Raw genomic sequence first — 10,976 nt, forward strand, 5'->3', positions numbered from 1 at the left:
GGCTTATAGTGGGAAGGGTGTCCGCCGCGGGGGTGGACGCGGCGGGTGAGGGGAGGGACGGCGGACGCGGAATCGCCGCGTGCGGGGCGAGGACGCGGCTGAGGGTGGCAGAGAGAGAAGGAGTGGGGCTATAGCCGCGGCTGTCTATTGCAGTAGCCGCGGCTGACGCGGCGGCGCGGCGGTTCGAGAAGGGGGGCGGCGGTGGGAGGGGGCTGTCCGCCCCCTATAGTGGACACCCTAAGTATATACTTTTTCATTTTTCAATTTAATGCTTACTAGTTTGTTTATGTGTGCTCTGGATTTTATTTCGTTTGAATTAGGGCTTTTATTGTTTGTGTGTCTGTGAAATTCTGGAAAGCAGCTCCTATCAGTGCAGTGCAGAACCTCCGGCCCATCTCTCCGACCTTTTAGCGAGTTTCCCACACTTGATACTTTGTGTAAATAGCACTTCTCTGCGGGAAGTCATCATTAGCCAACAATGACATTGCCGCTTTCCCATTTATTAGCCTGTAGCTCACCTGGTTCCCGATCTTCGTCTTGATGTTGGGATTCATGTAAATGTCCACCGGCTCCAATCCTACTTCAAACCTTCCTTTTCCTTCTCTTTTCACACTTTCCTTAACAAGTGTCTATTAACTCTTCCTAGGCGATTTCTCTACTGCCTTACTTTGTAGCTCCGACTTAACTAGGGAGTTAGCTTCACCATCAATGTGTAAGTCTAGATAATGTGTTATGAAGTGATCATGGTTGTTTCCTACCAAGTTGCCGTACATATCTCTGCTTATTTCCTCACCATTTCTGTATTTTGTAGCCTCACATTCCTGCAGTGAAGTTTCATCTCCAGTAAATGGCGTTATACTAGAATGTTGCAATACTTTCTCTTATGTTATCAATCCTTCTCTTTGTTAAATCATTTTCTGATTTGTTTTCAAAAACTTCAATTGTAAAACAGTCTAGAAATACTAAATGATCTTGTATTGAAATACCTTGCAGCCACTATCTGATGCTTATAGATCTGGCTATCCTGGTATAAGTGAAATACTCCAGAGAATTGGTGGAACTGTACACTACAGGTACATTTTTTCAGCAGGATTTGGTGCTAATAGAGAAACTCAAATTGACCTTTACCTAATTGTACTTCTTTGATTCTCCGCAGTTCTTGTCAACATAGTGAGCTATGATCTTAATAGCCCTTCCCATGTTATGAGATGAAAATCTAGTTAGTAATTGTGTTAATTGACTCTGCTAATATTTCTTAAAAAATAACACAGTCTCACTCTGGTTCAATAGTAGATAGAAAGACCTGCAGTGTGAGAACACAGCTTAGTGCATAGTAGGTCCATGAAGTATCTCACTTCTACTTGCTTGTTACAGAATTTGATTGATTCTCAAAGTCCATGTTTGGAGATTGATTCAGCCGAGGTTGACTGGAATGGGAAGACTCTTATTGGTGAAGTAATTTCTCTTACCTTATAGTCGATTCAACCTCCTGAGCTACGAAGAGCTGCGAGAGCTCAAGCACAACATCGAGCTCTCGCTAAATAAAGTCTGAGCTCGAAAAGTGAAACTGAATACTATTTCTCTTCCACATCACTTATAATTATAAATATCCATCTTATTAACTAATTATTAGTTCTTATTTTAGTTTCAGCTTATTCAAGAGCAAGTCGAGAATCTCAAGAGGATGGTACATAGTACATTATATATATAAACACACACACACACACACACACACACACACACACATCTTAGAGATAACTTTTGTTGGTGATGTTATGATTATAGGAAGTGCTGATGGAGAACGTGAATCAAGAAATGTACCTCTGGGTAAATGATTTAATAAAAATACTAAATCACAGATTCAATTTCTTTTGATTGCATATAAATGTCATCTTACGATCAATTTCTGTTTCTTGAATGAGCAGTTAATGAGCAATTTCTATTTCTCTACTTAATCTTGTACTGAATCATCAGCATTACTTTAAATTGTGGACTACCTTCAAATTGTCAGGAATCTGCATACGTGAGAGATATACCAACAGTCATGGTGAGGTGACCTAACTTGTCCCTTTAAGAATAACCAGGTAGTTAACTTTTTTATTATTTCTGTAATAAAAACAAAATAAACATATATACATATAAACATCTGATTTCGTTTAAATCATAAATAAGTGTTAATGATTACAGATGTTTAAAAAGAGCTGATGTTTTTTTCCTAAAGCAAATGAAATTATCAGATGTAAAAAAGAAATTTAATCAGCTTGGTATAACTGCAGTAAGATTTCTTCTTAGTCTCCTCGGTAAGTTCTATCCATCTTCTGCATGTTTTCTCAACTGTATGCAGAAATTGAGGTGCTGGAGCCTTAAAGGGAAAATAAACAGGAAATTATAGTGAAAAGAATGCAAAGAAAACAGTAAATATATAAAGGAAATGAGATTTTTTTGCAGAGAGTAAAACCCAAATGTCTTTATTTATATGTTTTCTAACTAAAAGTAACCAATGCATTAGGATAAATAGGGAAAAACAATTACGTGTGAGCATTGATTTGATTCTTCTTGTTCGCGTATTTGTGTGTTGTGTGATTTGGATCAGGTGCCAGTTCAGGTTAGAAGTGTGTTGTGTGAGTTTTCGGTCACAAGATTCTCTATCTAATATGAATCGGTCATCACTTTATGTGAATTATACTGATTTTCATATCAATGATGATAATTATAATAGAAATAAATAAGATGAAGTGCTAGCAGTATGTCTAATTTCAAGGATTGCTAGGTTGCTACTTTATAGTTAGGTACAGATAGTCAGCAAGCATCCTTAATACACTGAGAAATGTTAAATGCATTTTTTGGTAGTTCTGATCAAATTCTTTCATCTAAAATGCGAAAAGAATACCATGACGATAGACTGCCTGAGTTTGTTTCTTAATTTTTGAAACAGTTTTAGTTGTGCACTGCAACTGCAAGAGATCAATCACGAGATCGTTGTTCTGGCGACTTAATTGCATATATGGTATTTATTCATAAGGTAAACTGTTGGTTTGATGTTACTTGTGTTAATTGCATTTGTGAAAACAAGAGTTGATACCTATGATTCCCAGAACTTCTTCTTGGTTATGTTTGTGTTTCATTGATCATGTAAACAAGAGTTGATACCTATGATTCCCAGAACTTCTTCTTGGTTATGTTTGTGTTTCATTGATCATGTAGTGATTGTAAATTGTTCTAGTGGCTATATTTGCTAAAGAAATTTCAGTCAGCATCTTCCAGTTTTCATTTCTTTTGTTCCAGTGTACAATTCCCATAATCTATGAACGAGGACTTTGGGATCCATCATGATTGGTGTGAATCGTTCAGCATGCCTATGATCTCCTACCTGCTGATCATCTTTTCTCAAGACTCGAAGTACTTCTAATCCATCCTATCAGTTTGTATTTATATAACATGCATTTTTACATAACTATGTATAATGTTAAAACTTCACTTTCTTGTTGTGTTTAACCGAGAAGAGCTGTTATTGAGGAAATTTCGTATATTTACTAATTAACTGATACTATAAATTGCTCTAATTTTCAGGTGGCTCGGAAAAATTACATTGGAAACTTACATCTAGTTTCATATATGGCTGAGGTATGTGGCAAACTTATTGTTCACCTCTACATGTATATATTTCAATCATCAATCATATGCATCATGTTAATCACTTTCGATTACTAAGTTTCTGAAATTTGGCCTTTCAGTTACCAATTATAATATGAATTCTTTTCAAAGATGGAAAATGATTTGCAATGATGCAAGAGATGGTGAAGCAACTCATGATGTCCTCAAGTCAAGTCACACTATTGATGGTTCTGCTGGGATATAATTAGCCTATGTATTAGTACAAATTAGCTAAAAACTTGATATGATGTATTCCTTTTGAACTTCATACTTTTGCTAATTGTTTTAACAACCAACTTTTATTGCAATTTGTCAAAATATTTAAGGTTAATGTTACTTTTGTAGATTTTATGTTTATTAGTTATTTGTTTGAGGTTTATTTCAATATTCAGATAAAATAATGGATAAAATACAACAAAATCCAAAATCTAAATTAGTGACGGAAAATGCCGTCGCCAACTAGTGAATAGGCAGCACATAATTAGGGACGGATACGCCGTCAATAATTAGTGATGGCCTAATCTGTGACTAATATGGGCTTATGACCACAACCACCAATAAGTTTTGAGACGGCATATTCGTCAGTATTGATGTTTGTAATTTTAATGACGCGCAAAATCTGCCACTAAAATTTTTATTGACAAGCTTTTTAATTACAGCTTGTATCCGACTGTATTCTGTCACTAACACTGTTTTGTGACAGAAATTTGACGATTAGTGACGGATTATTCCGCCATTAAACGGCGAAGTTTTTGTAGTGTATGGAACTGAGGGAGTAGTACATTACAAAACACCTAATATTAATATTGTTTAACAGTCTTTTTTTTATACTCCATCCGTCTCATAGAAATATGTCATTTAGTATTGGCACAAGTTTTAATACATAATTAGTAAAATAAGAGAGAAAAAAGTAGTTGAAATTGTGTAATGAATAGTGAAGCCCATAAATAATAAAGTAAAAGAGAAGGAGAAAGGGTTGTCATAAATGGATATGGACTATTTATATTGGACAGACGAAAAAAGAAATATGACATATTTCTAAGGGATTGAGGGAGTATTATTTTAGTATATTCCATAAAATTACTTCCTATAGATAATAGAACCACCAATTTCCTGCTGAATATTCATAGCTTTCCTACGTAAACAATATATAAAAGTCAATCCAATGCTAAACAAGTTAATGGTCCATCAAGCTCAAGCCCATCCAATACACTACTAATAAAAGGAATTAGCTGGATATAAAAAAAATGGAACTAAATATTCATTTTCAGTGTAATGCATACTAATATACCCTTAATTAATATCAAGTAAAAATAATTCCAAAAAAGGAAAACAATGTAGTAACTGTATTTTTACTTTAATAATCCCATGAATCCTCTGGTTTGATTTCATATTATTTTGTTTTAAGGATAATAAATATTCAATTTTATCTCCATGTTTTAGTGTTTCAAAGAAAATGCCAAGCATTATGATAATTGTAAAATTCAACTAACATTTCAATTTTCACTAAAAAGGCCATGCAAAACTTTCAGAACAAATAGATTCTCGATTTTATCCAAACTAAACTTGAAATCTGTTGAAGTAAAGAAGCCAAATTTTAGTGCTAATCTGCTGACAAAGTGTGTTTCTAGTATATGTCTTGTTATCATTTTATAGAAAACACAGGGGAAATTTTGTCCAAATTTTTGTGGGACATGTTCTAGAAAAATTCAAATATTGGGTATCTTTTTACAACTACCCTGAAGTTAGACATTTGCATTAAATATGTATCCTCTATTTTTCTTTTCAATTTGTTTTTCTGTGTTGTTTTTTCGTTCTTTATGATTTTATAATTAATTATAATTTATTTATTTAATTAAAAAAAGTATTATTTACAAAGAGTGGATTTCAAATTTGTTCATTGAAAATAAGTTTTGTACTTTCTAAGTTCTTGAATTAGAAAAACTATCACCATATATTTCTATAGAAAATGAAAAATATAGTACATATGAAGAAGTCTTTACTTTTCTGCTGCTCTTGTGTTCTACTCCCCCGTCCTGGTTAAGATGTACATTCCTTGGCCGACACGAGATTTTAGGAATTATGAGTTAATGTATTAATTGGAGATAGAAAATGTGAGTGTAAGTATTAAAATAGAGAAGGAAAGAAAGATGAATAATTTAATAGGAGTGAGGAAAATTAGTTGAGTGTATTAATTGGAGAGAGAAAATTTTTGAAAAAAGAAATGTGTCATGTTAGTTGGGACAAACTAAAAAATAAAACGTGTCATCTTAAGAGGGACGGAGGGAGTAGTAAAAGGTGAAAATGCACGTCTATAAATATGTTTTAAAATTAATAATTTTCACTAAACTACTTTTCACTATAATTTATTAATTAGTTAAAATTATTTATTAATTGAAATTTGCTTAGGGTGTCCACAATGGGGGAGCCGCGGCCCGCGGCTCGGCGCGCGGCCCCCCATTGCAAAGGCCGAGAGCCGGGGCGGTGAGGCGAGAATCGTGGCTGAGCCACGGCCGCGGCCTTCACGCGGCTGAGCCGTGTGAGCCGCGGCCCTCCCATTGCAAAGGCCGCGAATCGCGGCTGGGCCGCGGAAATTAGTTTTTTTTTTTTTTTCGAAATTTTGTTATAAATATACACTCTCACTTCCATTTTTTCACTTCATTCTACACTTCAAATCCCTTCATTTTACACTCTCAAACACTACAAAAAATGCAAGGTGGAGATGGTAATTCCCCGGGGTATGGAGACTCGGGATACGACAACTTCCCCAATCAGACGTGGAGTCCGCACTCGCCCCAATTCCGGGTCCAGCCATCCCAGCAGAGGAACTTGGTTCGCCAACCATCGGGGTTCGGGGACTACCGACCGAATATGGACGCGATCAACAACCCATCCCAGCAATTCCAATCCTCCCAATTCCAATACTCCCCGTCTCCTCTGTCTGAATCTGATAGATTCACATGGGAACAGTTGATGGGTACACCGGCGACCCCGACATCCGGTAGTGTGGAGATGGAGGCCCCCACCGGGGGTCGCCGAACCGGCGGTGGTGGGGGGCGAGGTGGCGGCGGTGGGAGGCGAGGCGGCAGCGGCGGTGGAAGGCGAGGCGGTGGGGGGCGAGGCGGCAGAGAGCATGGGCCCACCGGCGGCGGGCGAGGTGGAGACAGAGAGCCGGCCACCGGCGGTGCCGAGGCGGTGGTGATCAGCGTGGCGAGAAGTACAACGACGACGCCACCGAGTAGGAAGCGGTGGCGTTTTTTTCTTTTTATTATTATGTTGTGTTTTTAAAATATTTTCGTTGTAGAATTTTCCCATATTAATAGTACGACGAAAATTTGTCTCTACTTCTCTCTTTATTAAATTATTTTTATTATCCAAATTATTAATCTACTAAAATTTAATAACATTAAATTAAATTAAAAAATAACATTAAAAAAAAGCAAAAAAAAAAATCAACATTTTAGAGGGCCACATTTGGTGGCCCTTTGAATTTGCATTGACTTTTTTACATTTGCCATTACAAAGGCCACATGGGAGCCACAATTGGTGGCCGGGCCACAAATGGTGGCCTTTGAAGGCCACCATTGTGGACACTCTTAGAATAGTATGCTAAAAATATATAATTAGAATACATGTTCCAGTACACAGGTATTCCCTATAGAATAAATGTCCGATACACAACGATATTTGTGATATAGAAAGATGGACTGAAAGAGGATAGAGGGTATGGAGTGATTCACATGAAATAGAAAAATGAAATGCATTTCTGCTCTTTTATAGCTTGTGGAAAAAAGAAAAATTAAGACCACATACGATTTTTTTTTCCGAGAGTGACGATAATTTTGTTGATAGATCTAATTAAAACGTGAAAAAACTTATTTTTCAGAATCCAAATTTGAAATTGACTATATAGTAAAAGGTATTTGATCAGTCCTTTAGCGCCAAAATGGTACGTACCCTTTTAGATTAGGCTAGAGACATTATGTTGTTTGCCCTAGAAAACGATCACTTTTTCATTTTACATAAACAAAAAACCAAATTCACATAAACAAGTGATAATTATCATAAAAATACTAAAATTAATGTGCAAAAAAACAGTTTAAATTTCTTATTTATGTTTGATACTATGGTCCATAGCGTTCACGCCGAAGGCATGTTGTACAATACTCCATTAAATTAACAGTAAAATGAGTCTCTGATAAATCACTCAAAAAGAAATGCACAAACCTAAAGGAAAATCAATGTAAAAGTGATTCACATTATTGTCACAGTTGGTGGCCATTAAATGAGGCCATTGGATACTTTTATATTTTGACGAAGGAGGTGTGTTTATTAGTGACCAATTGATCCATGTACTGTACATGGATATTAAGGGGGGTTGGGTGCCTCAATTTAAAGGATGGTAACCAATTTCACCAACAAAATGCCATGTGAATGGTCCAATTTTAAGAAAATGAAAGCCTTTTTTGTTCAATCAATCCGTATGAGATGTCCAGTTGCAAATGGACACAAAACACCGCTTTTTTTTCAATCAATTCGTATGAGATGTCCAGTAAAGAAATACCCATATGACTAAGGGAGACAAACCTAGTCTCATTCAGTGCCCTAAGATAAATCTTGAGATTTAGAAAATGCAGAAGGTTCCATATGCTTCGGCGATTGGTAATCTAATGTGTGTATTAGACCCAATTTGGTTTTAATTGTTTATATGTTCGGCAGATATCTCAATAATCCGATATGGATCATTAGGAAGCAGCAAAACGGGTTACGGGATATTTATAGAGAACTGAGCATTACATGCTCGCATACAGAAAATTAGATCATTTGGAGAGATCTTTAGGCATTTTGATTCTGATTTTGTTAGATGCCAATACAGTAAAGGATCCATTTTATGTTACGTGTGTCTGTTGGCTGTAGAGCCATTTCGTGGAGAAGTGCTGAGCAAACACTTGTAGCTACTTCTGCCATGACAACATAATTCGTAACTTGTTTTGGGCATCTAGTTATTGAATATGACTGTGAAATTTTGTCACTAAGCTGCATATTATTAAAGGTATTGAAAGACCGCTAAAGTTATGTTGTGACAATAACCCTGCAGTATTGTATTCCAAACAACAAGAGCTCTGCTATGTCATAGTTTCTTGGTTGTAAATTAAAGTTCAGAATGGACAAATGCCTATAGAGCATGAGGGAATGCATTTGATAGCAAATTCGTTCATTAAAGGACTAACACTCAAGGTCTTTCATGGGCATGTAGCCCAAATGAGTGTTATGTTGTTTAAGGATACTTCCGTTCAGTGGGAGTAATTTTGATTATTGCTCTATATTGTGTTTTTGAACATGCAGTTATAAAACTCATGTTATTCTCTGCAGAAATAAAGTATTATGTTTTGTCCATTATTTGTGTTATTTGGTTTGGGTTTGATCTCATTAAGGATTTTGGAGGACCAGTTGGAAATATGCATGTATGATCACCTTGCATGAAATTTTCATGCTACACTCCATAATTGATCTGTTGTTGATTATGTTTGCATATGTGATTAATGATGAGTTTAATCATGAAAAAATATGGTGACTGCCTCTTTAGTCCTATGCTGATATGATTGATAATAAGATTGTTCGGAAATACACTATGTGATAGAACTTTTGAGCGCTCATTCGGTTTGTACACATTTATTTGGTGTCATGTGTTGCCCAAGTGGGAGATTGTTGGAATTTTTGGGCTTCCACATGACTAATTTAATGTGCATGGCTATCTTTCAGTTGTCCAATTAAAGTGATCTATTAAAGATTAAAGTTTGGGCTAAAGTGTATTTATTTGTTATGGAAATAAGTGTAAATACCATATGAGATTTTCTATTTGATGAGGGGCCAAATAGAAAATAAAGGGTCTTATATTTAATATAAATATAAGCTATGGTTATGGTCCCTAGACGTCAGAAGAACGTTCAATATCTCTGTATTCTCTCGGCAGATTATTGTGAAGGACGTTTCTGATCGTTTAGAAGATCCATAGCCGCTGCAAAGCAATTCCACCGTTTAATTCGTTATGGATCAAGGTACGCTTCCGCTCTACAGTTTATACTCATTCTCCGTCGTTCTTGGTTAATCATCATATAAAGCTTTATGTAATTGTTCACTCAATTATTCCAACATGTGACTCAATTTAAAGGATGGTAACCAATTTCACCAACAAAATGCCATGTGAATGGTCCAATTTTAAGAAAATGAAAGCCTTTTTTGTTCAATCAATCCGTATGAGATGTCCAGTTGCAAATGGACACAAAACACCGCTTTTTTTCAATCAATTCGTATGAGATGTCCATTAAAGAAATACCCATATGACTAAGGGAGACAAACCTAGTCTCATTCAGTGCCCTAAGATAAATCTTGAGATTTAGAAAATGCAGAAGGTTCCATATGCTTCGGCGATTGGTAATCTAATGTGTGTATTAGACCCAATTTGGTTTTAATTGTTTATATGTTCGGCAGATATCTCAATAATCCGATATGGATCATTAGGAAGCAGCAAAACGGGTTACGGGATATTTATAGAGAACTGAGCATTACATGCTCGCATACAGAAAATTAGATCATTTGGAGAGATCTTTAGGCATTTTGATTCTGATTTTGTTAGATGCCAATACAGTAAAGGATCCATTTTATGTTACGTGTGTCTGTTGGCTGTAGAGCCATTTCGTGGAGAAGTGCTGAGCAAACACTTGTAGCTACTTCTGCCATGACAACATAATTCGTAACTTGTTTTGGGCATCTAGTTATTGAATATGACTGTGAAATTTTGTCACTAAGCTGCATATTATTAAAGGTATTGAAAGACCGCTAAAGTTATGTTGTGACAATAACCCTGCAGTATTGTATTCCAAACAACAAGAGCTCTGCTATGTCATAGTTTCTTGGTTGTAAATTAAAGTTCAGAATGGACAAATGCCTATAGAGCATGAGGGAATGCATTTGATAGCAAATTCGTTCATTAAAGGACTAACACTCAAGGTCTTTCATGGGCATGTAGCCCAAATGAGTGTTATGTTGTTTAAGGATACTTCCGTTCAGTGGGAGTAATTTTGATTATTGCTCTATATTGTGTTTTTGAACATGCAGTTATAAAACTCATGTTATTCTCTGCAGAAATAAAGTATTATGTTTTGTCCATTATTTGTGTTATTTGGTTTGGGTTTGATCTCATTAAGGATTTTGGAGGACCAGTTGGAAATATGCATGTATGATCACCTTGCATGAAATTTTCATGCTACACTCCATAATTGATCTGTTGTTGATTATGTTTGCATATGTGATTAATGATG

General features: G+C 35.9%; 1 long non-coding RNA gene across 5 annotated transcripts; it reads left to right on the top strand.

Annotated features, from left to right (window-relative positions):
- Positions 1–4,014, top strand: LOC121799855. 5 transcript variants are annotated; one of them, XR_006050378.1, is made up of 11 exons: positions 285–554; positions 647–712; positions 994–1,073; positions 1,375–1,455; positions 1,646–1,687; positions 1,786–1,827; positions 2,012–2,084; positions 2,936–3,022; positions 3,286–3,399; positions 3,571–3,624; positions 3,735–4,014. It is a non-coding gene; the product is annotated as an uncharacterized LOC121799855 (long non-coding RNA). The 5 variants fall into 5 exon arrangements; XR_006050381.1 differs by lacking the exons at positions 285–554; positions 647–712 and adding an exon at positions 1–241; XR_006050379.1 differs by having other exon boundaries at positions 285–712; positions 1,634–1,687.
- The last annotated feature ends 6,962 nt before the right edge of the window (positions 4,015–10,976 follow it).

The sequence above is a fragment of the Salvia splendens genome, chromosome 4, assembly GCF_004379255.2.
Source record: "Salvia splendens isolate huo1 chromosome 4, SspV2, whole genome shotgun sequence".
NCBI lineage: Eukaryota > Viridiplantae > Streptophyta > Magnoliopsida > Lamiales > Lamiaceae > Salvia > Salvia splendens.